The 26,863-nt window shown below is 35.4% G+C and overlaps 18 non-coding genes across 18 annotated transcripts; all 18 read left to right on the top strand.

Annotated features, from left to right (window-relative positions):
* Positions 1 to 1,799: 1,799 nt before the first annotated feature.
* On the top strand, positions 1,800 to 1,873 carry TRNAN-GUU (transfer RNA asparagine (anticodon GUU)). The gene has a single exon. It is a non-coding gene; the product is annotated as a tRNA-Asn (tRNA).
* Positions 1,874 to 2,736: 863 nt separating this feature from the next.
* On the top strand, positions 2,737 to 2,810 carry TRNAN-GUU (transfer RNA asparagine (anticodon GUU)). The gene has a single exon. It is a non-coding gene; the product is annotated as a tRNA-Asn (tRNA).
* Positions 2,811 to 6,484: 3,674 nt separating this feature from the next.
* Positions 6,485 to 6,558, top strand: TRNAN-GUU (transfer RNA asparagine (anticodon GUU)). The gene has a single exon. It is a non-coding gene; the product is annotated as a tRNA-Asn (tRNA).
* A 2,737-nt stretch (positions 6,559 to 9,295) lies between these two features.
* TRNAN-GUU (transfer RNA asparagine (anticodon GUU)) lies at positions 9,296 to 9,369 on the top strand. Its single transcript has one exon. It is a non-coding gene; the product is annotated as a tRNA-Asn (tRNA).
* Positions 9,370 to 10,232: 863 nt separating this feature from the next.
* On the top strand, positions 10,233 to 10,306 carry TRNAN-GUU (transfer RNA asparagine (anticodon GUU)). The gene has a single exon. It is a non-coding gene; the product is annotated as a tRNA-Asn (tRNA).
* Positions 10,307 to 11,169: 863 nt separating this feature from the next.
* TRNAN-GUU (transfer RNA asparagine (anticodon GUU)) lies at positions 11,170 to 11,243 on the top strand. The gene has a single exon. It is a non-coding gene; the product is annotated as a tRNA-Asn (tRNA).
* Positions 11,244 to 12,106: 863 nt separating this feature from the next.
* Positions 12,107 to 12,180, top strand: TRNAN-GUU (transfer RNA asparagine (anticodon GUU)). The gene has a single exon. It is a non-coding gene; the product is annotated as a tRNA-Asn (tRNA).
* An 863-nt stretch (positions 12,181 to 13,043) lies between these two features.
* On the top strand, positions 13,044 to 13,117 carry TRNAN-GUU (transfer RNA asparagine (anticodon GUU)). The gene has a single exon. It is a non-coding gene; the product is annotated as a tRNA-Asn (tRNA).
* Positions 13,118 to 13,980: 863 nt separating this feature from the next.
* TRNAN-GUU (transfer RNA asparagine (anticodon GUU)) lies at positions 13,981 to 14,054 on the top strand. Its single transcript has one exon. It is a non-coding gene; the product is annotated as a tRNA-Asn (tRNA).
* A 1,800-nt stretch (positions 14,055 to 15,854) lies between these two features.
* TRNAN-GUU (transfer RNA asparagine (anticodon GUU)) lies at positions 15,855 to 15,928 on the top strand. The gene has a single exon. It is a non-coding gene; the product is annotated as a tRNA-Asn (tRNA).
* A 1,800-nt stretch (positions 15,929 to 17,728) lies between these two features.
* TRNAN-GUU (transfer RNA asparagine (anticodon GUU)) lies at positions 17,729 to 17,802 on the top strand. The gene has a single exon. It is a non-coding gene; the product is annotated as a tRNA-Asn (tRNA).
* Positions 17,803 to 18,665: 863 nt separating this feature from the next.
* TRNAN-GUU (transfer RNA asparagine (anticodon GUU)) lies at positions 18,666 to 18,739 on the top strand. Its single transcript has one exon. It is a non-coding gene; the product is annotated as a tRNA-Asn (tRNA).
* An 863-nt stretch (positions 18,740 to 19,602) lies between these two features.
* Positions 19,603 to 19,676, top strand: TRNAN-GUU (transfer RNA asparagine (anticodon GUU)). Its single transcript has one exon. It is a non-coding gene; the product is annotated as a tRNA-Asn (tRNA).
* Positions 19,677 to 20,480: 804 nt separating this feature from the next.
* Positions 20,481 to 20,554, top strand: TRNAN-GUU (transfer RNA asparagine (anticodon GUU)). The gene has a single exon. It is a non-coding gene; the product is annotated as a tRNA-Asn (tRNA).
* A 1,264-nt stretch (positions 20,555 to 21,818) lies between these two features.
* Positions 21,819 to 21,892, top strand: TRNAN-GUU (transfer RNA asparagine (anticodon GUU)). Its single transcript has one exon. It is a non-coding gene; the product is annotated as a tRNA-Asn (tRNA).
* A 1,800-nt stretch (positions 21,893 to 23,692) lies between these two features.
* Positions 23,693 to 23,766, top strand: TRNAN-GUU (transfer RNA asparagine (anticodon GUU)). Its single transcript has one exon. It is a non-coding gene; the product is annotated as a tRNA-Asn (tRNA).
* A 1,800-nt stretch (positions 23,767 to 25,566) lies between these two features.
* Positions 25,567 to 25,640, top strand: TRNAN-GUU (transfer RNA asparagine (anticodon GUU)). The gene has a single exon. It is a non-coding gene; the product is annotated as a tRNA-Asn (tRNA).
* Positions 25,641 to 26,503: 863 nt separating this feature from the next.
* Positions 26,504 to 26,577, top strand: TRNAN-GUU (transfer RNA asparagine (anticodon GUU)). The gene has a single exon. It is a non-coding gene; the product is annotated as a tRNA-Asn (tRNA).
* Positions 26,578 to 26,863: the final 286 nt, after the last annotated feature.

Below are 26,863 nucleotides of genomic sequence, written 5' to 3'. Positions count from 1 at the left end.
GAATCTTCTATTAGTCAAATTTTGGGGAATTTTAGGTAGAGAAGTCAACATGTCTAACTACCTATTTTATGGTAGGGTTCAAGACTTTCTCTGAAACAATTATCTCTAAAGTGAGTTTAATTTGATTTAAGCCAATTTATTCAACAATTAGAAAATACCTGAAGGTTAATGTTGTTCCTGGTGATATCTAATCAGCAGAATGCAACCTAGCAGCATTTTTAAGTGAAAGCCTGTGTTATGTTATAACCAGGTGTTATCTTATCAGTACAAAGGTAAGGAATTAAGAAAAACTTTTTGAAGTTTGAAGATTTTTCTTACAAAATCATTGTCTTATTGCATCACCAAAGTGTAAGCTGGAAAGATGATTTTGATAAATTACTTGTTTGAACACCTGATTTGCTCTTCTGGAGTCAATGTAGTTTGTTTTTCTCAATAACCATAGAAGTAATAGGGTAAAGTAAAGACATTATGTGGATTTTTTGCTACAGCACTTCTGTCAAAATACGATTTAAATGAGTTAAGATGATAATGGATTTTCTACTATAAGCAAAGACCAAAAAAGTCAAAATAGCAATCCCAATTTTAGATTTGATAAATGAAAATAGCACATAGCAGAGTATGGTTTCGATCCAACGACCTCTGGGTTATGGGCCCAGCACACTTCCGCTGCGCCACTCTGCTGCTCATGGAAGTGCTTAGAACTCAAGAAGGGTTGATTCATCACAAGAACATGGCAATGTGTTCCTTTTAATTAATGAAAAATCCTAAAATAACTGTCCAGATTAGAGACTTTATAAACTTTGGTAAGGAAACTTTCCAGATCAATGTTTCTTAGCTGTTGTTTGTTTATGTCTCATATAGGGTCTCTGTGGCACAATTGGTTAGCACGTTCGGCTGTTATTTGGAATATTGGTGGTTCAATCCCACCCAGGGACGAAAATCTTCTATTAGTCAAATTTTGGGGATTTTTAGGTAGAGAAGTCAACATGTCAAACTACCTATTTTATGGTAGGGTTCAAGACTTTCTCTGAAACAATTATCTCTAAAGTGAGTTTAATTTGATTTAAGCCAATTTATTCAACATTTAGAAAATACCTGAAGGTTAATGTTGTTCCTGGTGATATCTAATCAGCAGAATGCAACCTAGCAGCATTTTTAAGTGGAAGCCTGTGTTATGTTAAAACCAGGTGTTATCTTATCAGTACAAAGGTAAGGAATTAAGAAAAACTTTTTGAAGTTTGAAGATTTTTCTTACAAAATCATTGTCTTTTTGCATCACCAAAGTGTAAGCTGGAAAGATGATTTTGATAAATTACTTGTTAGAACACCTGATTTGCTCTTCTGGAGTCAATGTAGTTTGTTTTTCTCAATAACCATAGAAGTAATAGGGTAAAGTAAAGACATTATGTGGATTTTTTGCTACAGCACTTCTGTCAAAATACGATTTAAATGAGTTAAGATGATAATGGATTTTCTACTATAAGCAAAGACCAAAAAAGTCAAAATAGCAATCCCAATATTAGATTTGATAAATGAAAATAGCACATAGCAGAGGATGGTTTCGATCCATCGACCTCTGGGTTATGGGCCCAGCACGCTTCCTCTGCGCCACTCTGCTGCTCATGGAAATGCTTAGAACTCAAGAAGGGTTGATTCATCACAAGAACATGGCAATGTGTTCCTTTTAATTAGCGTAAAATCCTAAAATAACTGTCCAGATTAGAGACTTTATAAACTTTGGCAAGGAAACTTTCCAGATCAATGTTTCTTAGCTGTTGTTAGTTTATGTCTCACATAGGGTCTCTGTGGCGCAATTGGTTAGCGCGTTCGGCTGTTAACCGGAAGGTTGGTGGTTCAATCCCACCCAGGGACGAGAATCTTCTATTAGTCAAATTTTGGGGAATTTTAGGTAGAGAAGTCAACATGTCTAACTACCTATTTTATGGTAGGGTTCAAGACATTCTCTGAAACAATTATCTCTAAAGTGAGTTTAATTTGATTTAAGCCAATTTATTCAACAATTTGAAAATACCTGAAGGTTAATGTTGTTCCTGGTGATATCTAATCAGCAGAATGCAACCTAGCAGCATTTTTAAGTGAAAGCCTGTGTTATGTTATAACCAGGTGTTATCTTATCAGTACAAAGGTAAGGAATTAAGAAAAACTTTTTGAAGTGTGAAGATTTTTCTTACAAAATCATTGTCTTATTGCATCACCAAAGTGTAAGCTGGAAAGATGATTTTGATAAATTACTTGTTAGATCACCTGATTTGCTCTTCTGGAGTCAATGTAGTTTGTTTTTCTCAATATCCATAGAAGTAATAGGGTAAAGTAAAGACATTATGTGGATTTTTTGCTACAGCACTTCTGTCAAAATACGATTAAAATGAGTTAAGATGATAATGGATTTTCTACTATAAGCAAAGACCAAAAAAGTCAAAATACCAATCACAATTTTAGATTTGATAAATGAAAATAGCACATAGCAGAGGATGGTTTCGATCCATCGACCTCTGGGTTATGGGCCCAGCACGCTTCTGCTGCGCCACTCTGCTGCTCATGGAAGTGCTTAGAACTCAAGAAGGGTTGATTCATCACAAGAACATGGCAATGTGTTCCTTTTAATTATCGAAAAATCCTAAAATAACTGTCCAGATTAGAGACTTTATAAACTTTGGCAAGGAAACTTTCCAGATCAATGTTTCTTAGCTGTTGTTTGTTTATGTCTCATATAGGGTCTCTGTGGCGCAATTGGTTAGCGCGTTCGGCTGTTAACCGGAAGGTTGGGGGTTCAATCCCACCCAGGGACGAGAATCTTCTATTAGTCAAATTTTGGGGAATTTTAGGTAGAGAAGTCAACATGTCTAACTACCTATTTTATGGTAGGGTTCAAGACTTTCTCTGAAACAATTATCTCTAAAGTGAGTTTAATTTGATTTAAGCCAATTTATTCAACAATTAGAAAATACCTGAAGGTTAATGTTGTTCCTGGTGATATCTAATCAGCAGAATGCAACCTAGCAGCATTTTTAAGTGAAAGCCTGTGTTATGTTATAACCAGGTGTTATCTTATCAGTACAAAGGTAAGGAATTAAGAAAAACTTTTTGAAGTTTGAAGATTTTTCTTACAAAATCATTGTCTTATTGCATCACCAAAGTGTAAGCTGGAAAGATGATTTTGATAAATTACTTGTTTGAACACCTGATTTGCTCTTCTGGAGTCAATGTAGTTTGTTTTTCTCAATAACCATAGAAGTAATAGGGTAAAGTAAAGACATTATGTGGATTTTTTGCTACAGCACTTCTGTCAAAATACGATTTAAATGAGTTAAGATGATAATGGATTTTCTACTATAAGCAAAGACCAAAAAAGTCAAAATAGCAATCCCAGTTTTAGATTTGATAAATGAAAATAGCACATAGCAGAGTATGGTTTCGATCCAACGACCTCTGGGTTATGGGCCCAGCACACTTCCGCTGCGCCACTCTGCTGCTCATGGAAGTGCTTAGAACTCAAGAAGGGTTGATTCATCACAAGAACATGGCAATGTGTTCCTTTTAATTAATGAAAAATCCTAAAATAACTGTCCAGATTAGAGACTTTATAAACTTTGGTAAGGAAACTTTCCAGATCAATGTTTCTTAGCTGTTGTTTGTTTATGTCTCATATAGGGTCTCTGTGGCACAATTGGTTAGCACGTTCGGCTGTTATTTGGAATATTGGTGGTTCAATCCCACCCAGGGACGAAAATCTTCTATTAGTCAAATTTTGGGGATTTTTAGGTAGAGAAGTCAACATGTCAAACTACCTATTTTATGGTAGGGTTCAAGACTTTCTCTGAAACAATTATCTCTAAAGTGAGTTTAATTTGATTTAAGCCAATTTATTCAACATTTAGAAAATACCTGAAGGTTAATGTTGTTCCTGGTGATATCTAATCAGCAGAATGCAACCTAGCAGCATTTTTAAGTGAAAGCCTGTGTTATGTTATAACCAGGTGTTATCTTATCAGTACAAAGGTAAGGAATTAAGAAAAACTTTTTGAAGTTTGAAGATTTTTCTTACAAAATCATTGTCTTATTGCATCACCAAAGTGTAAGCTGGAAAGATGATTTTGATAAATTACTTGTTTGAACACCTGATTTGCTCTTCTGGAGTCAATGTAGTTTGTTTTTCTCAATAACCATAGAAGTAATAGGGTAAAGTAAAGACATTATGTGGATTTTTTGCTACAGCACTTCTGTCAAAATACGATTTAAATGAGTTAAGATGATAATGGATTTTCTACTATAAGCAAAGACCAAAAAAGTCAAAATAGCAATCCCAATTTTAGATTTGATAAATGAAAATAGCACATAGCAGAGTATGGTTTCGATCCAACGACCTCTGGGTTATGGGCCCAGCACACTTCCGCTGCGCCACTCTGCTGCTCATGGAAGTGCTTAGAACTCAAGAAGGGTTGATTCATCACAAGAACATGGCAATGTGTTCCTTTTAATTAATGAAAAATCCTAAAATAACTGTCCAGATTAGAGACTTTATAAACTTTGGTAAGGAAACTTTCCAGATCAATGTTTCTTAGCTGTTGTTTGTTTATGTCTCATATAGGGTCTCTGTGGCACAATTGGTTAGCACGTTCGGCTGTTATTTGGAATATTGGTGGTTCAATCCCACCCAGGGACGAAAATCTTCTATTAGTCAAATTTTGGGGATTTTTAGGTAGAGAAGTCAACATGTCAAACTACCTATTTTATGGTAGGGTTCAAGACTTTCTCTGAAACAATTATCTCTAAAGTGAGTTTAATTTGATTTAAGCCAATTTATTCAACATTTAGAAAATACCTGAAGGTTAATGTTGTTCCTGGTGATATCTAATCAGCAGAATGCAACCTAGCAGCATTTTTAAGTGGAAGCCTGTGTTATGTTAAAACCAGGTGTTATCTTATCAGTACAAAGGTAAGGAATTAAGAAAAACTTTTTGAAGTTTGAAGATTTTTCTTACAAAATCATTGTCTTATTGCATCACCAAAGTGTAAGCTGGAAAGATGATTTTGATAAATTACTTGTTTGAACACCTGATTTGCTCTTCTGGAGTCAATGTAGTTTGTTTTTCTCAATAACCATAGAAGTAATAGGGTAAAGTAAAGACATTATGTGGATTTCTTGCTACAGCACTTCTGTCAAAATACGATTTAAATGAGTTAAGATGATAATGGATTTTCTACTATAAGCAAAGACCAAAAAAGTCAAAATAGCAATCCCAATTTTAGATTTGATAAATGAAAATAGCACATAGCAGAGTATGGTTTCGATCCAACGACCTCTGGGTTATGGGCCCAGCACACTTCCGCTGCGCCACTCTGCTGCTCATGGAAGTGCTTAGAACTCAAGAAGGGTTGATTCATCACAAGAACATGGCAATGTGTTCCTTTTAATTAATGAAAAATCCTAAAATAACTGTCCAGATTAGAGACTTTATAAACTTTGGTAAGGAAACTTTCCAGATCAATGTTTCTTAGCTGTTGTTTGTTTATGTCTCATATAGGGTCTCTGTGGCACAATTGGTTAGCACGTTCGGCTGTTATTTGGAATATTGGTGGTTCAATCCCACCCAGGGACGAAAATCTTCTATTAGTCAAATTTTGGGGATTTTTAGGTAGAGAAGTCAACATGTCAAACTACCTATTTTATGGTAGGGTTCAAGACTTTCTCTGAAACAATTATCTCTAAAGTGAGTTTAATTTGATTTAAGCCAATTTATTCAACATTTAGAAAATACCTGAAGGTTAATGTTGTTCCTGGTGATATCTAATCAGCAGAATGCAACCTAGCAGCATTTTTAAGTGGAAGCCTGTGTTATGTTAAAACCAGGTGTTATCTTATCAGTACAAAGGTAAGGAATTAAGAAAAACTTTTTGAAGTTTGAAGATTTTTCTTACAAAATCATTGTCTTTTTGCATCACCAAAGTGTAAGCTGGAAAGATGATTTTGATAAATTACTTGTTAGAACACCTGATTTGCTCTTCTGGAGTCAATGTAGTTTGTTTTTCTCAATAACCATAGAAGTAATAGGGTAAAGTAAAGACATTATGTGGATTTTTTGCTACAGCACTTCTGTCAAAATACGATTTAAATGAGTTAAGATGATAATGGATTTTCTACTATAAGCAAAGACCAAAAAAGTCAAAATAGCAATCCCAATATTAGATTTGATAAATGAAAATAGCACATAGCAGAGGATGGTTTCGATCCATCGACCTCTGGGTTATGGGCCCAGCACGCTTCCGCTGCGCCACTCTGCTGCTCATGGAAATGCTTAGAACTCAAGAAGGGTTGATTCATCACAAGAACATGGCAATGTGTTCCTTTTAATTAGCGTAAAATCCTAAAATAACTGTCCAGATTAGAGACTTTATAAACTTTGGCAAGGAAACTTTCCAGATCAATGTTTCTTAGCTGTTGTTAGTTTGTGTCTCACATAGGGTCTCTGTGGCGCAATTGGTTAGCGCGTTCGGCTGTTAACCGGAAGGTTGGTGGTTCAATCCCACCCAGGGACGAGAATCTTCTATTAGTCAAATTTTGGGGAATTTTAGGTAGAGAAGTCAACATGTCTAACTACCTATTTTATGGTAGGGTTCAAGACTTTCTCTGAAACAATTATCTCTAAAGTGAGTTTAATTTGATTTAAGCCAATTTATTCAACAATTTGAAAATACCTGAAGGTTAATGTTGTTCCTGGTGATATCTAATCAGCAGAATGCAACCTAGCAGCATTTTTAAGTGAAAGCCTGTGTTATGTTATAACCAGGTGTTATCTTATCAGTACAAAGGTAAGGAATTAAGAAAAACTTTTTGAAGTTTGAAGATTTTTCTTACAAAATCATTGTCTTATTGCATCACCAAAGTGTAAGCTGGAAAGATGATTTTGATAAATTACTTGTTTGAACACCTGATTTGCTCTTCTGGAGTCAATGTAGTTTGTTTTTCTCAATAACCATAGAAGTAATAGGGTAAAGTAAAGACATTATGTGGATTTTTTGCTACAGCACTTCTGTCAAAATACGATTTAAATGAGTTAAGATGATAATGGATTTTCTACTATAAGCAAAGACCAAAAAAGTCAAAATAGCAATCCCAATTTTAGATTTGATAAATGAAAATAGCACATAGCAGAGGATGGTTTCGATCCAACGACCTCTGGGTTATGGGCCCAGCACGCTTCCGCTGCGCCACTCTGCTGCTCATGGAAGTGCTTAGAACTCAAGAAGGGTTGATTCATCACAAGAACATGGCAATGTGTTCCTTTTAATTAATGAAAAATCCTAAAATAACTGTCCAGATTAGAGACTTTATAAACTTTGGTAAGGAAACTTTCCAGATCAATGTTTCTTAGCTGTTGTTAGTTTATGTCTCATATAGGGTCTCTGTGGCACAATTGGTTAGCACGTTCGGCTGTTAATTGGAATATTGGTGGTTCAATCCCACCCAGGGACGAAAATCTTCTATTAGTCAAATTTTGGGGAATTTTAGGTAGAGAAGTCAACATGTCAAACTACCTATTTTATGGTAGGGTTCAAGACTTTCTCTGAAACAATTATCTCTAAAGTGAGTTTAATTTGATTTAAGCCAATTTATTCAACATTTAGAAAATACCTGAAGGTTAATGTTGTTCCTGGTGATATCTAATCAGCAGAATGCAACCTAGCAGCAATTGTAAGTGGAAGCCTGTGTTATGTTAAAACCAGGTGTTATCTTATCAGTACAAAGGTAAGGAATTAAGAAAAACTTTATGAAGTTTGAAGATTTTTCTTACAAAATCATTGTCTTTTTACATCACCAAAGTGTAAGCTGGAAAGATGATTTTGATAAATTACTTGTTAGAACACCTGATTTGCTATTCTGGAGTCAATGTAGTTTGTTTTTCTCAATAACCATAGAAGTAATAGGGTAAAGTAAAGACATTATGTGGATTTTTTGCTACAGCACTTCTGTCAAAATACGAATTAAATGAGTTAAGATGATAATGGATTTTCTACTATAAGCAAAGACCAAAAAAGTCAAAATAGCAATCCCAATTTTAGATTTGATAAATGAAAATAGCACATAGGAGAGGATGGTTTCGATCCATCGACCTCTGGGTTATGGGCCCAGCACGCTTCCGCTGCGCCACTCTGCTGCTCATGGAATTGCTTAGAACTCAAGAAGGGTTGATTCATCACAAGAACATGGCAATGTGTTCCTTTTAATTAGCGAAAAATCCTAAAATAACTGTCCAGATTAGAGACTTTATAAACTTTGGCAAGGAAACTTTCCAGATCAATGTTTCTTAGCTGTTGTTAGTTTATGTCTCACATAGGGTCTCTGTGGCACAATTGGTTAGCGCGTTCGGCTGTTAACCAGAAGGTTGGTGGTTCAATCCCACCCAGGGACGAGAATCTTCTATTAGTCAAATTTTGGGGAATTTTAGGTAGAGAAGTCAACATGTCAAACTACCTATTTTATGGTAGGGTTCAAGACTTTCTCTGAAACAATTATCTCTAAAGTGAGTTTAATTTGATTTAAGCCAATTTATTCAACAATTAGAAAATACCTGAAGGTTAATGTTGTTCCTGGTGATATCTAATCAGCAGAATGCAACCTAGCAGCATTTTTAAGTGAAAGCCTGTGTTATGTTATAACCAGGTGTTATCTTATCAGTACAAAGGTAAGGAATTAAGAAAAACTTTTTGAAGTGTGAAGATTTTTCTTACAAAATCATTGTCTTATTGCATCACCAAAGTGTAAGCTGGAAAGATGATTTTGATAAATTACTTGTTAGATCACCTGATTTGCTCTTCTGGAGTCAATGTAGTTTGTTTTTCTCAATAACCATAGAAGTAATAGGGTAAAGTGAAGACATTATGTGGATTTTTTGCTACAGCACGTCTGTCAAAATACGATTTAAATGAGTTAAGATGATAATGGATTTTCTACTATAAGCAAAGACCAAAAAAGTCAAAATAGCAATCCCAATTTTAGATTTGATAAATGAAAATAGCACATAGCAGAGGATGGTTTCGATTAAACGACCTCTGGGTTATGGGCCCAGCACGCTTCCGCTGCGCCACTCTGCTGCTCATGGAAGTGCTTAGAACTCAAGAAGGGTTGATTCATCACAAGAACATGGCAATGTGTTCCTTTTAATTAGCGAAAAATCCTAAAATAACTGTCCAGATTAGAGACTTTATAAACTTTGGCAAGGAAACTTTCCAGATCAATGTTTCTTAGCTGTTGTTAGTTTATGTCTCACATAGGGTCTCTGTGGCACAATTGGTTAGCGCGTTCGGCTGTTAACCGGAAGGTTGGTGGTTCAATCCCACCCAGAGACGAGAATCTTCTATTAGTCAAATTTTGGGGAATTTTAGGTAGAGAAGTCAACATGTCTAACTACCTATTTTATGGTAGGGTTCAAGACTTTCTCTGAAACAATTATCTCTAAAGTGAGTTTAATTTGATTTAAGCCAATTTATTCAACAATTAGAAAATACCTGAAGGTTAATGTTGTTCCTGGTGATATCTAATCAGCAGAATGCAACCTAGCAGCATTTTTAAGTGAAAGCCTGTGTTATGTTATAACCAGGTGTTATCTTATCAGTACAAAGGTAAGGAATTAAGAAAAACTTTTTGAAGTGTGAAGATTTTTCTTACAAAATCATTGTCTTATTGCATCACCAAAGTGTAAGCTGGAAAGATGATTTTGATAAATTACTTGTTAGATCACCTGATTTGCTCTTCTGGAGTCAATGTAGTTTGTTTTTCTCAATATCCATAGAAGTAATAGGGTAAAGTAAAGACATTATGTGGATTTTTTGCTACAGCACTTCTGTCAAAATACGATTAAAATGAGTTAAGATGATAATGGATTTTCTACTATAAGCAAAGACCAAAAAAGTCAAAATACCAATCACAATTTTAGATTTGATAAATGAAAATAGCACATAGCAGAGGATGGTTTCGATCCATCGACCTCTGGGTTATGGGCCCAGCACGCTTCTGCTGCGCCACTCTGCTGCTCATGGAAGTGCTTAGAACTCAAGAAGGGTTGATTCATCACAAGAACATGGCAATGTGTTCCTTTTAATTATCGAAAAATCCTAAAATAACTGTCCAGATTAGAGACTTTATAAACTTTGGCAAGGAAACTTTCCAGATCAATGTTTCTTAGCTGTTGTTTGTTTATGTCTCATATAGGGTCTCTGTGGCGCAATTGGTTAGCGCGTTCGGCTGTTAACCGGAAGGTTGGTGGTTCAATCCCACCCAGGGACGAGAATCTTCTATTAGTCAAATTTTGGGGAATTTTAGGTAGAGAAGTCAACATGTCTAACTACCTATTTTATGGTAGGGTTCAAGACTTTCTCTGAAACAATTATCTCTAAAGTGAGTTTAATTTGATTTAAGCCAATTTATTCAACAATTAGAAAATACCTGAAGGTTAATGTTGTTCCTGGTGATATCTAATCAGCAGAATGAAACCTAGCAGCATTTTTAAGTGAAAGCCTGTGTTATGTTATAACCAGGTGTTATCTTATCAGTACAAAGGTAAGGAATTAAGAAAAACTTTTTGAAGTTTGAAGATTTTTCTTACAAAATCATTGTCTTATTGCATCACCAAAGTGTAAGCTGGAAAGATGATTTTGATAAATTACTTGTTAGAACACCTGATTTGCTATTCTGGAGTCAATGTAGTTTGTTTTTCTCAATAACCATAGAAGTAATAGGGTAAAGTAAAGACATTATGTGGATTTTTTGCTACAGCACTTCTGTCAAAATACGAATTAAATGAGTTAAGATGATAATGGATTTTCTACTATAAGCAAAGACCAAAAAAGTCAAAATAGCAATCCCAATTTTAGATTTGATAAATGAAAATAGCACATAGGAGAGGATGGTTTCGATCCATCGACCTCTGGGTTATGGGCCCAGCACGCTTCCGCTGCGCCACTCTGCTGCTCATGGAAATGCTTAGAACTCAAGAAGGGTTGATTCATCACAAGAACATGGCAATGTGTTCCTTTTAATTAGCGAAAAATCCTAAAATAACTGTCCAGATTAGAGACTTTATAAACTTTGGCAAGGAAACTTTCCAGATCAATGTTTCTTAGCTGTTGTTAGTTTATGTCTCACATAGGGTCTCTGTGGCGCAATTGGTTAGCGCGTTCGGCTGTTAACCGGAAGGTTGGTGGTTCAATCCCACCCAGGGACGAGAATCTTCTATTAGTCAAATTTTGGGGAATTTTAGGTAGAGAAGTCAACATGTCTAACTACCTATTTTATGGTAGGGTTCAAGACTTTCTCTGAAACAATTATCTCTAAAGTGAGTTTAATTTGATTTAAGCCAATTTATTCAACAATTAGAAAATACCTGAAGGTTAATGTTGTTCCTGGTGATATCTAATCAGCAGAATGAAACCTAGCAGCATTTTTAAGTGAAAGCCTGTGTTATGTTATAACCAGGTGTTATCTTATCAGTACAAAGGTAAGGAATTAAGAAAAACTTTTTGAAGTTTGAAGATTTTTCTTACAAAATCATTGTCTTATTGCATCACCAAAGTGTAAGCTGGAAAGATGATTTTGATAAATTACTTGTTAGAACACCTGATTTGCTATTCTGGAGTCAATGTAGTTTGTTTTTCTCAATAACCATAGAAGTAATAGGGTAAAGTAAAGACATTATGTGGATTTTTTGCTACAGCACTTCTGTCAAAATACGAATTAAATGAGTTAAGATGATAATGGATTTTCTACTATAAGCAAAGACCAAAAAAGTCAAAATAGCAATCCCAATTTTAGATTTGATAAATGAAAATAGCACATAGGAGAGGATGGTTTCGATCCATCGACCTCTGGGTTATGGGCCCAGCACGCTTCCGCTGCGCCACTCTGCTGCTCATGGAAATGCTTAGAACTCAAGAAGGGTTGATTCATCACAAGAACATGGCAATGTGTTCCTTTTAATTAGCGAAAAATCCTAAAATAACTGTCCAGATTAGAGACTTTATAAACTTTGGCAAGGAAACTTTCCAGATCAATGTTTCTTAGCTGTTGTTAGTTTATGTCTCACATAGGGTCTCTGTGGCGCAATTGGTTAGCGCGTTCGGCTGTTAACCAGAAGGTTGGTGGTTCAATCCCACCCAGGGACGAGAATCTTCTATTAGTCAAATTTTGGGGAATTTTAGGTAGAGAAGTCAACATGTCAAACTACCTATTTTATGGTAGGGTTCAAGACTTTCTCTGAAACAATTATCTCTAAAGTGAGTTTAATTTGATTTAAGCCAATTTATTCAACAATTAGAAAATACCTGAAGGTTAATGTTGTTCCTGGTGATATCTAATCAGCAGAATGCAACCTAGCAGCATTTTTAAGTGAAAGCCTGTGTTATGTTATAACCAGGTGTTATCTTATCAGTACAAAGGTAAGGAATTAAGAAAAACTTTTTGAAGTGTGAAGATTTTTCTTACAAAATCATTGTCTTATTGCATCACCAAAGTGTAAGCTGGAAAGATGATTTTGATAAATTACTTGTTAGATCACCTGATTTGCTCTTCTGGAGTCAATGTAGTTTGTTTTTCTCAATAACCATAGAAGTAATAGGGTAAAGTGAAGACATTATGTGGATTTTTTGCTACAGCACGTCTGTCAAAATACGATTTAAATGAGTTAAGATGATAATGGATTTTCTACTATAAGCAAAGACCAAAAAAGTCAAAATAGCAATCCCAATTTTAGATTTGATAAATGAAAATAGCACATAGCAGAGGATGGTTTCGATTAAACGACCTCTGGGTTATGGGCCCAGCACGCTTCCGCTGCGCCACTCTGCTGCTCATGGAAGTGCTTAGAACTCAAGAAGGGTTGATTCATCACAAGAACATGGCAATGTGTTCCTTTTAATTAGCGAAAAATCCTAAAATAACTGTCCAGATTAGAGACTTTATAAACTTTGGCAAGGAAACTTTCCAGATCAATGTTTCTTAGCTGTTGTTAGTTTATGTCTCACATAGGGTCTCTGTGGCACAATTGGTTAGCGCGTTCGGCTGTTAACCGGAAGGTTGGTGGTTCAATCCCACCCAGAGACGAGAATCTTCTATTAGTCAAATTTTGGGGAATTTTAGGTAGAGAAGTCAACATGTCTAACTACCTATTTTATGGTAGGGTTCAAGACTTTCTCTGAAACAATTATCTCTAAAGTGAGTTTAATTTGATTTAAGCCAATTTATTCAACAATTAGAAAATACCTGAAGGTTAATGTTGTTCCTGGTGATATCTAATCAGCAGAATGCAACCTAGCAGCATTTTTAAGTGAAAGCCTGTGTTATGTTATAACCAGGTGTTATCTTATCAGTACAAAGGTAAGGAATTAAGAAAAACTTTTTGAAGTGTGAAGATTTTTCTTACAAAATCATTGTCTTATTGCATCACCAAAGTGTAAGCTGGAAAGATGATTTTGATAAATTACTTGTTAGATCACCTGATTTGCTCTTCTGGAGTCAATGTAGTTTGTTTTTCTCAATATCCATAGAAGTAATAGGGTAAAGTAAAGACATTATGTGGATTTTTTGCTACAGCACTTCTGTCAAAATACGATTAAAATGAGTTAAGATGATAATGGATTTTCTACTATAAGCAAAGACCAAAAAAGTCAAAATACCAATCACAATTTTAGATTTGATAAATGAAAATAGCACATAGCAGAGGATGGTTTCGATCCATCGACCTCTGGGTTATGGGCCCAGCACGCTTCTGCTGCGCCACTCTGCTGCTCATGGAAGTGCTTAGAACTCAAGAAGGGTTGATTCATCACAAGAACATGGCAATGTGTTCCTTTTAATTATCGAAAAATCCTAAAATAACTGTCCAGATTAGAGACTTTATAAACTTTGGCAAGGAAACTTTCCAGATCAATGTTTCTTAGCTGTTGTTTGTTTATGTCTCATATAGGGTCTCTGTGGCGCAATTGGTTAGCGCGTTCGGCTGTTAACCGGAAGGTTGGTGGTTCAATCCCACCCAGGGACGAGAATCTTCTATTAGTCAAATTTTGGGGAATTTTAGGTAGAGAAGTCAACATGTCTAACTACCTATTTTATGGTAGGGTTCAAGACTTTCTCTGAAACAATTATCTCTAAAGTGAGTTTAATTTGATTTAAGCCAATTTATTCAACAATTAGAAAATACCTGAAGGTTAATGTTGTTCCTGGTGATATCTAATCAGCAGAATGAAACCTAGCAGCATTTTTAAGTGAAAGCCTGTGTTATGTTATAACCAGGTGTTATCTTATCAGTACAAAGGTAAGGAATTAAGAAAAACTTTTTGAAGTTTGAAGATTTTTCTTACAAAATCATTGTCTTATTGCATCACCAAAGTGTAAGCTGGAAAGATGATTTTGATAAATTACTTGTTTGAACACCTGATTTGCTCTTCTGGAGTCAATGTAGTTTGTTTTTCTCAATAACCATAGAAGTAATAGGGTAAAGTAAAGACATTATGTGGATTTTTTGCTACAGCACTTCTGTCAAAATACGATTTAAATGAGTTAAGATGATAATGGATTTTCTACTATAAGCAAAGACCAAAAAAGTCAAAATAGCAATCCCAATTTTAGATTTGATAAATGAAAATAGCACATAGCAGAGTATGGTTTCGATCCAACGACCTCTGGGTTATGGGCCCAGCACACTTCCGCTGCGCCACTCTGCTGCTCATGGAAGTGCTTAGAACTCAAGAAGGGTTGATTCATCACAAGAACATGGCAATGTGTTCCTTTTAATTAATGAAAAATCCTAAAATAACTGTCCAGATTAGAGACTTTATAAACTTTGGTAAGGAAACTTTCCAGATCAATGTTTCTTAGCTGTTGTTTGTTTATGTCTCATATAGGGTCTCTGTGGCACAATTGGTTAGCACGTTCGGCTGTTATTTGGAATATTGGTGGTTCAATCCCACCCAGGGACGAAAATCTTCTATTAGTCAAATTTTGGGGATTTTTAGGTAGAGAAGTCAACATGTCAAACTACCTATTTTATGGTAGGGTTCAAGACTTTCTCTGAAACAATTATCTCTAAAGTGAGTTTAATTTGATTTAAGCCAATTTATTCAACATTTAGAAAATACCTGAAGGTTAATGTTGTTCCTGGTGATATCTAATCAGCAGAATGCAACCTAGCAGCATTTTTAAGTGGAAGCCTGTGTTATGTTAAAACCAGGTGTTATCTTATCAGTACAAAGGTAAGGAATTAAGAAAAACTTTTTGAAGTTTGAAGATTTTTCTTACAAAATCATTGTCTTTTTGCATCACCAAAGTGTAAGCTGGAAAGATGATTTTGATAAATTACTTGTTAGAACACCTGATTTGCTCTTCTGGAGTCAATGTAGTTTGTTTTTCTCAATAACCATAGAAGTAATAGGGTAAAGTAAAGACATTATGTGGATTTTTTGCTACAGCACTTCTGTCAAAATACGATTTAAATGAGTTAAGATGATAATGGATTTTCTACTATAAGCAAAGACCAAAAAAGTCAAAATAGCAATCCCAATATTAGATTTGATAAATGAAAATAGCACATAGCAGAGGATGGTTTCGATCCATCGACCTCTGGGTTATGGGCCCAGCACGCTTCCGCTGCGCCACTCTGCTGCTCATGGAAATGCTTAGAACTCAAGAAGGGTTGATTCATCACAAGAACATGGCAATGTGTTCCTTTTAATTAGCGTAAAATCCTAAAATAACTGTCCAGATTAGAGACTTTATAAACTTTGGCAAGGAAACTTTCCAGATCAATGTTTCTTAGCTGTTGTTAGTTTATGTCTCACATAGGGTCTCTGTGGCGCAATTGGTTAGCGCGTTCGGCTGTTAACCGGAAGGTTGGTGGTTCAATCCCACCCAGGGACGAGAATCTTCTATTAGTCAAATTTTGGGGAATTTTAGGTAGAGAAGTCAACATGTCTAACTACCTATTTTATGGTAGGGTTCAAGACTTTCTCTGAAACAATTATCTCTAAAGTGAGTTTAATTTGATTTAAGCCAATTTATTCAACAATTTGAAAATACCTGAAGGTTAATGTTGTTCCTGGTGATATCTAATCAGCAGAATGCAACCTAGCAGCATTTTTAAGTGAAAGCCTGTGTTATGTTATAACCAGGTGTTATCTTATCAGTACAAAGGTAAGGAATTAAGAAAAACTTTTTGAAGTTTGAAGATTTTTCTTACAAAATCATTGTCTTATTGCATCACCAAAGTGTAAGCTGGAAAGATGATTTTGATAAATTACTTGTTTGAACACCTGATTTGCTCTTCTGGAGTCAATGTAGTTTGTTTTTCTCAATAACCATAGAAGTAATAGGGTAAAGTAAAGACATTATGTGGATTTTTTGCTACAGCACTTCTGTCAAAATACGATTTAAATGAGTTAAGATGATAATGGATTTTCTACTATAAGCAAAGACCAAAAAAGTCAAAATAGCAATCCCAATTTTAGATTTGATAAATGAAAATAGCACATAGCAGAGGATGGTTTCGATCCAACGACCTCTGGGTTATGGGCCCAGCACGCTTCCGCTGCGCCACTCTGCTGCTCATGGAAGTGCTTAGAACTCAAGAAGGGTTGATTCATCACAAGAACATGGCAATGTGTTCCTTTTAATTAATGAAAAATCCTAAAATAACTGTCCAGATTAGAGACTTTATAAACTTTGGTAAGGAAACTTTCCAGATCAATGTTTCTTAGCTGTTGTTAGTTTATGTCTCATATAGGGTCTCTGTGGCACAATTGGTTAGCACGTTCGGCTGTTAATTGGAATATTGGTGGTTCAATCCCACCCAGGGACGAAAATCTTCTATTAGTCAAATTTTGGGGAATTTTAGGTAGAGAAGTCAACATGTCAAACTACCTATTTTATGGTAGGGTTCAAGACTTTCTCTGAAACAATTATCTCTAAAGTGAGTTTAATTTGATTTAAGCCAATTTATTCAACATTTAGAAAATACCTGAAGGTTAATGTTGTTCCTGGTGATATCTAATCAGCAGAATGCAACCTAGCAGCAATTGTAAGTGGAAGCCTGTGTTATGTTAAAACCAGGTGTTATCTTATCAGTACAAAGGTAAGGAATTAAGAAAAACTTTATGAAGTTTGAAGATTTTTCTTACAAAATCATTGTCTTTTTACATCACCAAAGTGTAAGCTGGAAAGATGATTTTGATAAATTACTTGTTAGAACACCTGATTTGCTATTCTGGAGTCAATGTAGTTTGTTTTTCTCAATAACCATAGAAGTAATAGGGTAAAGTAAAGACATTATGTGGATTTTTTGCTACAGCACTTCTGTCAAAATACGAATTAAATGAGTTAAGATGATAATGGATTTTCTACTATAAGCAAAGACCAAAAAAGTCAAAATAGCAATCCCAATTTTAGATTTGATAAATGAAAATAGCACATAGGAGAGGATGGTTTCGATCCATCGACCTCTGGGTTATGGGCCCAGCACGCTTCCGCTGCGCCACTCTGCTGCTCATGGAAATGCTTAGAACTCAAGAAGGGTTGATTCATCACAAGAACATGGCAATGTGTTCCTTTTAATTAGCGAAAAATCCTAAAATAACTGTCCAGATTAGAGACTTTATAAACTTTGGCAAGGAAACTTTCCAGATCAATGTTTCTTAGCTGTTGTTAGTTTATGTCTCACATAGGGTCTCTGTGGCGCAATTGGTTAGCGCGTTCGGCTGTTAACCAGAAGGTTGGTGGTTCAATCCCACCCAGGGACGAGAATCTTCTATTAGTCAAATTTTGGGGAATTTTAGGTAGAGAAGTCAACATGTCAAACTACCTATTTTATGGTAGGGTTCAAGACTTTCTCTGAAACAATTATCTCTAAAGTGAGTTTAATTTGATTTAAGCCAATTTATTCAACAATTAGAAAATACCTGAAGGTTAATGTTGTTCCTGGTGATATCTAATCAGCAGAATGCAACCTAGCAGCATTTTTAAGTGAAAGCCTGTGTTATGTTATAACCAGGTGTTATCTTATCAGTACAAAGGTAAGGAATTAAGAAAAACTTTTTGAAGTGTGAAGATTTTTCTTACAAAATCATTGTCTTATTGCATCACCAAAGTGTAAGCTGGAAAGATGATTTTGATAAATTACTTGTTAGATCACCTGATTTGCTCTTCTGGAGTCAATGTAGTTTGTTTTTCTCAATAACCATAGAAGTAATAGGGTAAAGTAAAGACATTATGTGGATTTTTTGCTACAGCACTTCTGTCAAAATACGATTAAAATGAGTTAAGATGATAATGGATTTTCTACTATAAGCAAAGACCAAAAAAGTCAAAATACCAATCACAATTTTAGATTTGATAAATGAAAATAGCACATAGCAGAGGATGGTTTCGATCCATCGACCTCTGGGTTATGGGCCCAGCACGCTTCTGCTGCGCCACTCTGCTGCTCATGGAAGTGCTTAGAACTCAAGAAGGGTTGATTCATCACAAGAACATGGCAATGTGTTCCTTTTAATTATCGAAAAATCCTAAAATAACTGTCCAGATTAGAGACTTTATAAACTTTGGCAAGGAAACTTTCCAGATCAATGTTTCTTAGCTGTTGCTAGTTTATGTCTCACATAGGGTCTCTGTGGCGCAATTGGTTAGCGCGTTCGGCTGTTAACCGGAAGGTTAGTGGTTCAATCCCACCCAGGGACGAGAATCTTCTATTAGTCAAATTTTGGGGAATTTTAGGTAGAGAAGTCAACATGTCAAACTACCTATTTTATGGTATGGTTCAAGACTTTCTCTGAAACAATTATCTCTAAAGTGAGTTTAATTTGATTTAAGCCAATTTATTCAACAATTAGAAAATACCTGAAGGTTAATGTTGTTCCTGGTGATATCTAATCAGCAGAATGCAACCTAGCAGTATTTTTAAGTGAAAGCCTGTGTTATGTTATAACCAGGTGTTATCTTATCAGTACAAAGGTAAGGATTTAAGAAAAACTTTATGAAGTTTGAAGATTTTTCTTACAAAATCATTGTCTTATTGCATCACCAAAGTGTAAGCTGGAAAGATGATTTTGATAAATTACTTGATAGAACACCTGATTTGCTCTTCTGGAGTCAATGTAGTTTGTTTTTCTCAATAACCATAGAAGTAATAGGGTAAAGTAAAGACATTATGTGGATTTTTTGCTACAGCACTTCTGTCAAAATACGATTTAAATGAGTTAAGATGATAATGGATTTTCCACTATAAGCAAAGACCAAAAAAGTCAAAATAGCAATCCCAATTTTAGATTTGATAAATGAAAATAGCACATAGCAGAGGATGGTTTCGATCCAACGACCTCTGGGTTATGGGCCCAGCACGCTTCCGCTGCGCCACTCTGCTGCTCATGGAAGTGCTTAGAACTCAAGAAGGGTTGATTCATCACAAGAACATGGCAATGTGTTCCTTTTAATTAGCGAAAAATCCTAAAATAACTGTACAGATTAGAGACTTTATAAACTTTGGCAAGGAAACTTTCCAGATCAATGTTTCTTAGCTGTTGTTAGTTTATGTCTCACATAGGGTCTCTGTGGCGCAATTGGTTAGCGCGTTCGGCTGTTAACCGGAAGGTTGGTGGTTCAATCCCACCCAGGGACGAAAATCTTCTATTAGTCAAATTTTGGGGATTTTTAGGTAGAGAAGTCAACATGTCAAACTACCTATTTTATGGTAGGTTTCAAGACTTTCTCTGAAACAATTATCTCTAAAGTGAGTTTAATTTGATTTAAGCCAATTTATTCAACATTTAGAAAATACCTGAAGGTTAATGTTGTTCCTGGTTACATCTAATCAGCAGAATGCAACCTAGCAGCATTTTTAAGTGGAAGCCTGTGTTATGTTAAAACCAGGTGTTATCTTATCAGTACAAAGGTAAGGAATTAAGAAAAACTTTTTGAAGTGTGAAGATTTTTCTTACAAAATCATTGTCTTATTGCATCACCAAAGTGTAAGCTGGAAAGATGATTTTGATAAATTACTTGTTAGATCACCTGATTTGCTCTTCTGGAGTTAATGTAGTTTGTTTTTCTCAATAACCATAGAAGTAATAGGGTAAAGTAAAGACATTATGTGGATTTTTTGCTACAGCACTTCTGTCAAAATACGAATTAAATGAGTTAAGATGATAATGGATTTTCTACTATAAGCAAAGACCAAAAAAGTCAAAATAGCAATCCCAATTTTAGATTTGATAAATGAAAATAGCACATAGCAGAGGATGGTTTCGATCCAATGACCTCTGGGTTATGGGCCCAGCACGCTTCCGCTGCGCCACTCTGCTGCTCATGGAAGTGCTTAGAAAATCCTAAAATAACTGTCCAGATTAGAGACTTTATAAACTTTGGCAAGGAAACTTTCCAGATCAATGTTTCTTAGCTGTTGTTAGTTTATATCCCACATAGGGTCTCTGTGGCGCAATTGGTTAGCGCTTTCGGCTGTTAACCGGAAGGTTGGTGGTTCAATCCCACCCAGGGATTTTCTACTATAAGCAAAGACCAAAAAAGTCAAAATAGCAATCCCAATTTTAGATTTGATAAATGAAAATAGCACATAGCAGAGGATGGTTTCGATCCAATGACCTCTGGGTTATGGGCCCAGCACGCTTCCGCTGCGCCACTCTGCTGCTCATGGAAGTGCTTAGAACTCAAGAAGGGTTGATTCATCAAAAGAACATGGCAATGTGTTCCTTTTAATTAATGAAAAATCCTAAAATAACTGTCCAGATTAGAGACTTTATAAACTTTGGTAAGGAAACTTTCCAGATCAATGTTTCTTAGCTGTTGTTTGTTTATGTCTCATGTAGGGTCTCTGTGGCACAATTGGCTAGCACGTTCGGCTGTTAATTGGAATATTGGTGGTTCAATCCCACCCAGGGATGAAAATCTTCTATTAGTCAAATTTTGGGGATTTTTAGGTAGAGAAGTCAACATGTCAAACTACCTATTTTATGGTAGGGTTCAAGACTTTCTCTGAAACAATTATCTCTAAAGTGAGTTTAATTTGATTTAAGCCAATTTATTCAACATTTAGAAAATACCTGAAGGTTAATGTTGTTCCTGGTGATATCTAATCAGCAGAATGCAACCTAGCAGCATTTTTAAGTGGAAGCCTGTGTTATGTTAAAACCAGGTGTTATCTTATCAGTACAAAGGTAAGGAATTAAGAAAAACTTTTTCAAGTGTGAAGATTTTTCTTACAAAATCATTGTCTTATTGCATCACCAAAGTGTAAGCTGGAAAGATGATTTTGATAAATTACTTGTTAGATCACCTGATTTGCTCTTCTGGAGTCAATGTAGTTTGTTTTTCTCAATAACCATAGAAGTAATAGGGTAAATTAAAGACATTATGTGGATTTTTTGCTACAGCACTTCTGTCAAAATACGAATAAAATGAGTTAAGATGATAATGGATTTTCTACTATAAGCAAAGACCAAAAAAGTCAAAATAGCAATCCCAATTTTAGATTTGATAAATGAAAATAGCACATAGCAGAGGATGGTTTCGATCCATCGACCTCTGGGTTATGGGCCCAGCACGCTTCCGCTGCGCCACTCTGCTGCTCATGGAAGTGTTTAGAACTCAAGAAGGGTTGATTCATCACAAGAACATGGCAATGTGTTCCTTTTAATTAGTGAAAAATCCTAAAATAACTGTCCAGATTAGAGACTTTATAAACTTTGGCAAGGAAACTTTCCAGATCAATGTTTCTTAGCTGTTGTTAGTTTATATCCCACATAGGGTCTCTGTGGCGCAATTGGTTAGCGCTTTCGGCTGTTAACCGGAAGGTTGGTGGTTCAATCCCACCCAGGGACGAGAATCTTCTATTAGTCAAATTTTGGGGAATTTTAGGTAGAGAAGTCAACATGTCTAACTACCTATTTTATGGTAGGGTTCAAGACTTTCTCTGAAACAATTATCTCTAAAGTGAGTTTAATTTGATTTAAGCCAATTTATTCAACAATTAGAAAATACCTGAAGGTTAATGTTGTTCCTGGTGATATCTAATCAGCAGAATGCAACCTAGCAGTATTTTTAAGTGAAAGCCTGTGTTATGTTATAACCAGGTGTTATCTTATCAGTACAAAGGTAAGGAATTAAGAAAAACTTTATGAAGTTTGAAGATTTTTCTTACAAAATCATTGTCTTATTGCATCACCAAAGTGTAAGCTGGAAAGATGATTTTGATAAATTACTTGATAGAACACCTGTTTTGCTCTTCTGGAGTCAATGTAGTTTGTTTTTCTCAATAACCATAGAAGTAATAGGGTAAAGTAAAGACATTATGTGGATTTTTTGCTACAGCACTTCTGTCAAAATACGATTTAAATGAGTTAAGATGATAATGGATTTTCCACTATAAGCAAAGACCAAAAAAGTCAAAATAACAATCCCAATTTTAGATTTGATAAATGAAAATAGCACATAGCAGAGGATGGTTTCGATCCAACGACCTCTGGGTTATGGGCCCAGCACACTTCCGCTGCGCCACTCTGCTGCTCATGGAAGTGCTTAGAACTCAAGAAGGGTTGATTCATCACAAGAACATGGCAATGTGTTCCTTTTAATTAATGAAAAATCCTAAAATAACTGTCCAGATTAGAGACTTTATAAACTTTGGTAAGGAAACTTTCCAGATCAATGTTTCTTAGCTGTTGTTTGTTTATGTCTCATATAGGGTCTCTGTGGCACAATTGGTTAGCACGTTCGGCTGTTAATTGGAATATTGGTGGTTCAATCCCACCCAGGGATGAAAATCTTCTATTAGTCAAATTTTGGGGATTTTTAGGTAGAGAAGTCAACTTGTCAAACTACCTATTTTATGGTAGGGTTCAAGACTTTCTCTGAAACAATTATCTCTAAAGTGAGTTTAATTTGATTTAAGCCAATTTATTCAACATTTAGAAAATACCTGAAGGTTAATGTTGTTCCTGGTGATATCTAATCAGCAGAATGCAACCTAGCAGCATTTTTAAGTGGAAGCCTGTGTTATGTTAAAACCAGGTGTTATCTTATCAGTACAAAGGTAAGGAATTAAGAAAAACTTTTTCAAGTGTGAAGATTTTTCTTACAAAATCATTGTCTTATTGCATCACCAAAGTGTAAGCTGGAAAGATGATTTTGATAAATTACTTGTTAGATCACCTGATTTGCTCTTCTGGAGTCAATGTAGTTTGTTTTTCTCAATAACCATAGAAGTAATAGGGTAAATTAAAGACATTATGTGGATTTCTTGCTACAGCACTTCTGTCAAAATACGAATAAAATGAGTTAAGATGATAATGGATTTTCTACTATAAGCAAAGACCAAAAAAGTCAAAATAGCAATCCCAATTTTAGATTTGATAAATGAAAATAGCACATAGCAGAGGATGGTTTCGATCCATCGACCTCTGGGTTATGGGCCCAGCACGCTTCCGCTGCGCCACTCTGCTGCTCATGGAAGTGCTTAGAACTCAAGAAGGGTTGATTCATCACAAGAACATGGCAATGTGTTCCTTTTAATTAACGAAAAATCCTAAAATAACTGTCCAGAATAGAGACTTTATAAACTTTGGCAAGGAAACTTTCCAGATCAATGTTTCTTAGCTGTTGTTAGTTTATATCTCACATAGGGTCTCTGTGGTGCAATTGGTTAGCGCGTTCGGCTGTTAACCGGAAGGTTGGTGGTTCAATCCCACCCAGGGACGAGAATATTCTATCAGTCAAATTTTGGGGAATTTTAGGTAGAGAAGTCAACATGTCTAACTACCTATTTTATGGTAGGGTTCAAGACTTTCTCTGAAACAATTATCTCTAAAGTGAGTTTAATTTGATTTAAGCCAATTTATTCAACAATTAGAAAATACCTGAAGGTTAATGTTGTTCCTGGTGATATCTAATCAGCAGAATGCAACCTAGCAGCATTTTTAAGTGAAAGCCTGTGTTATGTTATAACCAGGTGTTATCTTATCAGTACAAAGGTAAGGAATTAAGAAAAACTTTTTGAAGTGTGAAGATTTTTCTTACAAAATCATTGTCTTATTGCATCACCAAAGTGTAAGCTGGAAAGATGATTTTGATAAATTACTTGTTAGATCACCTGATTTGCTCTTCTGGAGTCAATGTAGTTTGTTTTTCTCAATAACCATAGAAGTAATAGGGTAAAGTAAAGACATTATGTGGATTTTTTGCTACAGCACTTCTGTCAAAATACGATTAAAATGAGTTAAGATGATAATGGATTTTCTACTATAAGCAAAGACCAAAAAAGTCAAAATACCAATCACAATTTTAGATTTGATAAATGAAAATAGCACATAGCAGAGGATGGTTTCGATCCATCGACCTCTGGGTTATGGGCCCAGCACGCTTCTGCTGCGCCACTCTGCTGCTCATGGAAGTGCTTAGAACTCAAGAAGGGTTGATTCATCACAAGAACATGGCAATGTGTTCCTTTTAATTATCGAAAAATCCTAAAATAACTGTCCAGATTAGAGACTTTATAAACTTTGGCAAGGAAACTTTCCAGATCAATGTTTCTTAGCTGTTGCTAGTTTATGTCTCACATAGGGTCTCTGTGGCGCAATTGGTTAGCACGTTCGGCTGTTAATTGGAATATTGGTGGTTCAATCCCACCCAGGGATGAAAATCTTCTATTAGTCAAATTTTGGGGATTTTTAGGTAGAGAAGTCAACTTGTCAAACTACCTATTTTATGGTAGGGTTCAAGACTTTCTCTGAAACAATTATCTCTAAAGTGAGTTTAATTTGATTTAAGCCAATTTATTCAACATTTAGAAAATACCTGAAGGTTAATGTTGTTCCTGGTGATATCTAATCAGCAGAATGCAACCTAGCAGCATTTTTAAGTGGAAGCCTGTGTTATGTTAAAACCAGGTGTTATCTTATCAGTACAAAGGTAAGGAATTAAGAAAAACTTTTTCAAGTGTGAAGATTTTTCTTACAAAATCATTGTCTTATTGCATCACCAAAGTGTAAGCTGGAAAGATGATTTTGATAAATTACTTGTTAGATCACCTGATTTGCTCTTCTGGAGTCAATGTAGTTTGTTTTTCTCAATAACCATAGAAGTAATAGGGTAAATTAAAGACATTATGTGGATTTCTTGCTACAGCACTTCTGTCAAAATACGAATAAAATGAGTTAAGATGATAATGGATTTTCTACTATAAGCAAAGACCAAAAAAGTCAAAATAGCAATCCCAATTTTAGATTTGATAAATGAAAATAGCACATAGCAGAGGATGGTTTCGATCCATCGACCTCTGGGTTATGGGCCCAGCACGCTTCCGCTGCGCCACTCTGCTGCTCATGGAAGTGCTTAGAACTCAAGAAGGGTTGATTCATCACAAGAACATGGCAATGTGTTCCTTTTAATTAACGAAAAATCCTAAAATAACTGTCCAGAATAGAGACTTTATAAACTTTGGCAAGGAAACTTTCCAGATCAATGTTTCTTAGCTGTTGTTAGTTTATATCTCACATAGGGTCTCTGTGGTGCAATTGGTTAGCGCGTTCGGCTGTTAACCGGAAGGTTGGTGGTTCAATCCCACCCAGGGACGAGAATATTCTATCAGTCAAATTTTGGGGAATTTTAGGTAGAGAAGTCAACATGTCAAACTACCTATTTTATGTTAGGGTTCAAGACTTTCTCTGAAACAATTATCTCTAAAGTGAGTTTAATTTGATTTAAGCCAATTTATTCAACATTTAGAAAATACCTGAAGGTAAATGTTGTTCCTGGTTATATCTAATCAGCAGAATGCAACCTAGCAGCATTTTTAAGTGGAAGCCTGTGTTATGTTATAACCAGGTGTTATCTTATCAGTACAAAGGTAAGGAATTAAGAAAAACTTTTTGAAGTGTGAAGATTTTTCTTACAAAATCATTGTCTTATTGCATCACCAAAGTGTAAGCTGGAAAGATGATTTTGATAAATTACTTGATAGAACACCTGATTTGCTCTTCTGGAGTCAATGTAGTTTGTTTTTCTCAATAACCATAGAAGTAATAGGGTAAAGTAAAGACATTATGTGGATTTTTTGCTACAGCACTTCTGTCAAAATACGATTTAAATGAGTTAAGATGATAATGGATTTTCCACTATAAGCAAAGACCAAAAAAGTCAAAATAGCAATCCCAATTTTAGATTTGATAAATGAAAATAGCACATAGCAGAGGATGGTTTCGATCCAACGACCTCTGGGCTATGGGCCCATCACGCTTCCGCTGCGCCACTCTGCTGCTCATGGAAGTGTTTAGAACTCAAGAAGGGTTGATTCATCACAAGAACATGGCAATGTGTTCCTTTTAATTAGTGAAAAATCCTAAAATAACTGTCCAGATTAGAGACTTTATAAACTTTGGCAAGGAAACTTTCCAGATCAATGTTTCTTAGCTGTTGTTAGTTTATATCTCACATAGGGTCTCTGTGGCGCAATTGGTTAGCGCTTTCGGCTGTTAACCGGAAGGTTGGTGGTTCAATCCCACCCAGGGACGAGAATCTTCTATTAGTCAAATTTTGGGGAATTTTAGGTAGAGAAGTCAACATGTCTAACTACCTATTTTATGGTAGGGTTCAAGACTTTCTCTGAAACAATTATCTCTAAAGTGAGTTTAATTTGATTTAAGCCAATTTATTCAACAATTAGAAAATACCTGAAGGTTAATGTTGTTCCTGGTGATATCTAATCAGCAGAATGCAACCTAGCAGTATTTTTAAGTGAAAGCCTGTGTTATGTTATAACCAGGTGTTATCTTATCAGTACAAAGGTAAGGAATTAAG

Source organism: Taudactylus pleione, unplaced genomic scaffold (assembly GCF_031769625.1).
Source record: "Taudactylus pleione unplaced genomic scaffold, aTauple2 ptg000134l, whole genome shotgun sequence".
Classification (NCBI taxonomy): domain Eukaryota; kingdom Metazoa; phylum Chordata; class Amphibia; order Anura; family Myobatrachidae; genus Taudactylus; species Taudactylus pleione.
Note: the sequence above shows the minus strand (reverse complement) of the source record. Positions and strands in the feature narration are given on the sequence as shown.